This window comes from Triticum dicoccoides, chromosome 4B, assembly GCF_002162155.2.
Source record: "Triticum dicoccoides isolate Atlit2015 ecotype Zavitan chromosome 4B, WEW_v2.0, whole genome shotgun sequence".
In the NCBI taxonomy this organism is placed as follows: Eukaryota; Viridiplantae; Streptophyta; class Magnoliopsida; order Poales; family Poaceae; genus Triticum; species Triticum dicoccoides.
In genome coordinates this window covers 623,445,343-623,452,009 of record NC_041387.1, presented here as the reverse complement: position 1 = coordinate 623,452,009, position 6,667 = coordinate 623,445,343, and positions in this window count along the sequence as shown.

Below are 6,667 nucleotides of genomic sequence, written 5' to 3'. Positions count from 1 at the left end.
GTAGGAGGTCCGTTTTGTCCGTTTTGCGGTACGCCACACCCCTCCCGATCAACATAACCCCCGTTTCGACCGTAGGAGGTCCGTTTCCTCCGTTTTGCGGTACGCCACACCCCTCCCGATCAACAGGACCCCGTTCCGAATGTAGGAGGTCCGTTTCCTCCGTTGTGCGGTACGCTAGGCCTCGTTTCCATCGCCTGTTCTGTCCAAGCCCTCCCGATGAACACGACCATGCATTTCGTTCCGACCCAGCCGGTTGGCTCCCACGCGTTCCGTTGCCTCCCGATGAACACGACGCATTCCATTGCCTCCCCATGAACACGACGCATTTCGTTGCCTCCCCATGAACACGATAACGATGTTGTTTCTCTATTCCGACCCAGCCATGTACACGAGCCCTCGCCGTACGTATGCACGAGTAGGCGTTCGAGACCCTGCTTGTATGTACACATACGTGGCCGTATTTTCTTTCTTGCACCCTGGCCGCTGTACGTACGTGTACATGCTACGTGCGCGCCTCTACTACGACACGCGCGCGCCTCTACATCCACCAGTATATATGTATGTACAGGTTCACGACCAGAATGACAACGCTATGTATGCTTCGACCAGGTGGGTCCTGACTATCAGGCACTTCCTTGCGTGCGAAGATGTAGCTGGTGGGTCCCAGCAGTCAGGGGGGTGAATCATTTTTTTGCCCGGATGCACTTCCTTGCATGCGAAGATGTAGCCGGTGGGTCCCAGCAGTCAAGGGGGCGAATCGTTTTTTTTTGCCCGGACGCACTTCCTTGCGTGCGAAGGTGTAGCTGGTGGGTCCCAGCAGTCAGGGGGCGAATCGTTTTTTTTGCCCGGACGCACTTCCTTGCGTGCGAAGATGAAGCTGGTGGGTCCTAGCAGTCAGGGCGAAATGTTTTTTCCGCGAAATACAGTGGCCCATCCGGTGGGTCCCAGCTGTCAGGTGGAGGAATCATTATTTTCCGCGTAATAAGGAGGCACTTCCTTGCTGCGGCCGTGGACCTAGCCGTCAGCCTCTCCACATACAGTCGACGTCCGATGGAAGTCGTTCCTTGACCACGTTGACCAGGCCATGCCGAGAGCACCACGGCGGTGGATGACGGCGAGGCCTAGGAAGGGGACGACGCGGAGCCGGGGAAGACACGACAGTGGAAGCCCGCGCGGAGAGGAGTACGAGGGTTCACTGGTTCGGCTGCGGTGTGAGGCTGTCGTCGCCACAGGGCCTGGCCAGCGATGGGAATAGTACGGGGCAGTGAGGCCTCCACGGCAGCACAGCCGGCCACGGGAGGTAGGAGCATGCGGCACGATCGGCACTGCTTTGGGCGCCTGGAGCAAGAAGACCAGAGGTTGAAGAAGCACTACGGCCGTTGGATGGACATCGTACGGTCACTGGAGCTAGAATTGTTCATATTGACTAAGTTGACAAAGCCCTCCGTCCCCGTCAACTTAGTTGGCCCACAAGTCATCCTCCCACTATGGTGGGTCCCAGCTAGTAGGGGGTATTCATTTTTTGTGCGTAATAAGGAGGCACTTCCTTGTGTGCGAAGATATAGCTGGTGGGTCCGACATGTCAGCGGGGGGAACGTTTTTTTCACGAAATACAGAGGCCCTTCCGGTGGGTCCCAGCTATCAGGTGGAGGAATCATTATTTTGCGTGTACAGTCCGCGACCGAGGGATGTCGTTCGTTGACCATGGGACCAGGCCGCGCCGAGAGCACCATGGCGGTGGACGATGACGAGGCCTAGGAAGGGAACGACACGGAGCCGGAGAAGACTCGGCAATGGTTGCCCACGCGTTGGGGAGTACGAGGGTTTACTGGTCTGGCTGCCGTCGCCAGAAAATAACAGGAGCTGTGGGTGAGTAGAGGAATGGCCTGGCCAGCAATGAAGTAGGGTGGGGCGGTGCGGCTTGTGCGGCAGCACAGCCGACCACGGGAGGCAGGAGCAGGCAGTCCCACCGGAGCTGGTTTGGGCGGCTGGAGCAAGAACATCAGATATTGAAGAAGCAGCAAGGCCATTGGATTAACATCCAACAGTCACTGCTGCTAGAATTGTTTGTGGACCAAGTTGACAAATCCAAAGTACACGTCAACCTAGTAGACCCACAAGTCAGCCTCCAAATCTATCCCAAACAGCATACAGCCCAAAATTTCTAGCCAGATTCAAATTAATTTTAAATCTAAATATACCTTAATTTAAATTCAATGAAATTTTACCCGCACAAAAACAATGAAATTTAAAATATCAAAATCCGAAAGAAAACAGTATTTTGGAACTAATTGCCTGTTTGCTGTATTTTTTTCATTTTACAGCCCATTTATTATTACTTATAGCCCATTTCTTATTACTTATAGCCCATTTCTTATTACTTATAGCCCATTTTCTGGGCAAAATGCATCCCTCCTCGTCTTGAAAGATTTCCGGCCCAGCAGGGCGTAGAAAAGCAAGTAGGCCTATGTTGGTTATTCTGCAAAAAACAAAATAGCTGGCTAGCCATTTTTCAGAAAGGAAAAAAACAAACTGGGCTGGTCATGTGCTAAACATATGAAATAAAAGCCAGGGCTAGACGGGCCACGGGTCCCGCACAACCCAGTTGATACCCTTCTCCGTCCCGAAAAAACAAAATTACTGTGCGCGCTCCTGGGTCCCTACTGTCATCCTCACCATGTACAGTCATCTCCTTATTCCTCTCGGTTGTTGACCATGTTGACAACACCGGAGGGCGGCGCCGCGGCGAGCAAACCAAGGCATAGGACGATGGTGAGGCCTCGGACGGGAACGAATAGGAGCCGGGGAAGATCACAACCAGCCATGGGAGGCGGGAGCAGGCGGTCCCGCCGACGCTGGTTTGCCTTTAGCGGCTCGAGGAAGAAGAGACTGAAGAAACGTGATAGACGTTGAATGTCAATCCAACGGTCAAGGTTGGCACAATTGTTTTTTGACTAAGCGGACACCAAGTAGCATACTTTTTTATATATAGGAAGAAAACTGCGAGGAAAATGCGTTCGTCTGCCGTCCTCCTCACAGGGAACGTTCGCCACATAAGTGACTAGCACCCTTGGTTTTCAACCGAGAGGTCTTGGGTTCGAGTCCGAGGAACTCTCAATTTTGTCCTCCTTCCTTCCTTGCAAAAAAGGGAAAGAAAATCAAAGACTTGGGAAGGCGTACAGAACAAGCTAGTGTACCAGTAAAGAGACGTTGCCGAGTTTTAGAAAAAAGAAAGACGTGCTCCTATAGCTGGTTCGAATACAAACCTAGACTATGACTATATTCTATATATGGTTCTATGCTACTCTGTAAGTAATGAAACTTACATATCCAACGTTCGCTTCTCCTCTTCTCTACTTACTCTGCCTAGCATCAGAAGCTCTGGCCACAGCAACCATGTCCGCTGGCTGCTCGTCCACCTACTCTTCAGCAGGCAACAACCAGATATGCGCCAAGTTGCCACCCGTACCATCGCCTGTGGGTCTCATCACACCCCCACCGGCACGCGCACCGCAGCCTATTGCTCATCGCAACCCGCTGCCGTTGGTGTGGTGCCACTGTTGCAAATCACGCAGAGTCATCTGTCGCGTCTCAACCACAATCCGCAACCCTGGCCGAGTCTTCTACAAATGCCCGAATCATGGGGTAATAATATGTTTAAGTGTTGTTCTGTTGCTTTTAGTTGCTGATTTTTTTAATAGTTTGGTTGATGATCTTCCAATTTGATTCGTGCAGAAAAAGGGAAGATTCGTGTGATTTGTATTTCTGGGAAGTTGCTGATGTGGGGGAATGCAACTACGCTGATTATTTGGTTAGCCGAGGGATCCCAATACCAGCAGGTTGGGGTGTTGGACAAGTAACTGAAGGAACGGCAGAAGAGGAAGATCCAGAGCAGAAGGTTAAAGATGCAGTTCCTCTGATCATGGCCAAGCAACAGCTGCTGAACGGCCTTGACAGCAATGAGGAGATGAAAGATCTTGTGAAGATAATGGGAAAAATCGATGTGCTCTGTAGGATGATTGTCTCTTTATTTGCAGTGTATGTAGCACTCATGATGTATTCAGTGGCTACGACATGAGCACTTTGCTGAAACTAGTAACGAATGAAACCTGTGTAGCAGGCTGGGCGTAGTGTTGTGAACATCTAATGATTTCTATTAACGGAAATCAGGGGGTATCCCCTTTTGCTCATATAAATAAATAAATAGCAGAGGCCTTGTTGGGTCAGCTTTGTTCTCATTCGAAGACGTCGAGCAAATTGCAGTCCAACAACAAACTATGTCATCAAATTCAAGTTTCACAGCCAAATATGAGTACAACTACACAACAATGTCATCATGTTTTAGTTATCACACAATCACCAAACACAAATCAGCATACATAACAAGTGATGTTCTCATACCAAAATACTAAACAACATGTTCATCAGGCTTCAGTTGTCATAGCAAACACAATTTCACATAGTAGATAAAAAAACATCTTCTGACAGGCAAATACGACAAAAGCAATGTAATCATCATCCGCAGCAGCAGCGTCAACATCTTTGCCATGTGTATCAGTCTGAATCGTAATTCCCCACGGTGTCATCTTCTTCTTCGTCCTCAACGTCCTCGAACGTTGGCTTCTTCTTGATCAACTCTTGTATGTCCACAGCACGACAGGCAATCTTTTCACCGACGTCATTGATGTGATGGTTCTCCAAGATATTAGGAACATCTGTGTTATCTTGTACATCAGGAGCAGTGTAAGCATCATCTTGTTATACAACTTCATTAAACGAATTCCTCTTCTCAAACCTTTGCAATACTCTCCAGTCATCGCTACGTGCAAATGTGTCTTCCAAGAAAAATATATGTGTTGCTTGATTTGCCAAAATAAAAGGCTCGTTTGTCTGGTATGCTGCCTTGACATTGATGGATTTGAAATAATCATCAACTCTGGGTTTTGCGATCCTGGAAAATAGGTTATACCAACGACAGCACAACAGAACCACACACTGATGTTCCTCGAAACTGGAGATATACTGCAACTGAACAATGTCTGTTATGTTAGCATACATTTCAGTTGTCTCTTTGTCATACGTATCCGTGCTAATGATGGCACTATTTTGTGTCTTCCTGCCTTCGTCTCGTGCAAGGGTGTTGTAGCACACATCCTCAACAATGCAAGATTCATAATGTCTGACCCGAGTATCAGGACCCATTGCTAGTGAGTAAAGGGCATCAACAACTGCTTGCCCATCCTCCCGCATCTTCTTAACCTATGGTTAGAAAATAGACAAGTTGATCATCTTATGTACTCAATATATTAAAAAAACTGACAGTGCACTTCAAAAGCTTACATGGTTCTTGAACCATTTTGCAAATCCTGCCATAACCAGTTTGTCAATGTTTCTTGGATTTTGCGGTAATAACTCCTCTTTGTAGATGCTGCACAACATAGTGATCGCGTCAAACATCTAAATATATAAGAATGTGCTGCAACTTTAGTAGATTACGATTTATAAGCTGCAGTACTGCACTTACTTGATATAAGGTAGTATCTCAGGACAGTTATTCAACACATACCAAACCATTTTGTCCAAATCTTTAGGTTTGTCCTCTTGTCGACTCTTCCCTATAACTCGAATAGAATAATCGAAAACATTGAGCCCGGGATTGTCTTCACCCACCTCTTTGCTAAGTTGATCAGCTGTTTCAATGTATTTTGAGCAGAATGTCAACGCTTATGTAGCAATGTAGGCCTCTACAACGGAACCCTCGGGTCTAGCTCTGTTCCTAACATAGCCTTTGAAAGTGCCTAGCCACCTTTCAATAGGGTACATCCAGCCATACTGTACTGGACCTCTAAGTAATGCCTCATCAGGTAGATGAATAGCCAAATGCACCATCACATCAAAGAAGGCTGGAGGATATATCTTCTCAAGGTCGCATAGGATAGTTGGTATCTTGTCTCTAAGACGCTCCAAAGCATCTATCCTGATATTTCTACTGCAGAGTTCCCTGAAGAATTGTCCCAACTCTGCAACTGCTCTGTATAAGTCAGGGCGGCCCAATCCTCTAAGGATAACAGGTAAAACCCTTTGAAGTAGGACGTGGCAGTCATGAGTTTTCAATCCTTGTACCTTGTTTCCATATGCACTGACTCTCCTTTCAGGGTTGGAAGCAAATCCATGTGGGAATCTCACACATGACAGGACCTCACAGAATTCTTTTCTTTTTACCTTGTCCAAGAGGTACATACCTGGTGCCATATCCCATGGTTTACCTTCATCTTGCACCTGCAAATCCTTTCTGATACCCAGGTGTGTCAAATCAATCCTAGATTTTAAGGTATCTTTCGTCTTGCCTTCAATGTTAAGAAGTGTGCCGATAATGCTGTCACATATATTTTCTCGATGTACATCACATCAAGATTATGCTACAGATCCAAATCTTTCCAATACTCCAAGTCCCACAAAGTGGACCTGCGGGTAAACAATAATCTCTCTTCTACCGTGCCATGCTTCCTTTTCCCTCTACCATTACCAGGATGGTTTCCTGGTGTAATATGCCTGACCTTCTCTAATTCCACTTGCAACTCATCGGCGGTGAGCCTCTTTGGCGCATCACGGTTTTCATGCTTTGCATTGAACACATGTCTTCGGTATTTTCTAGGATGCGGCTTGT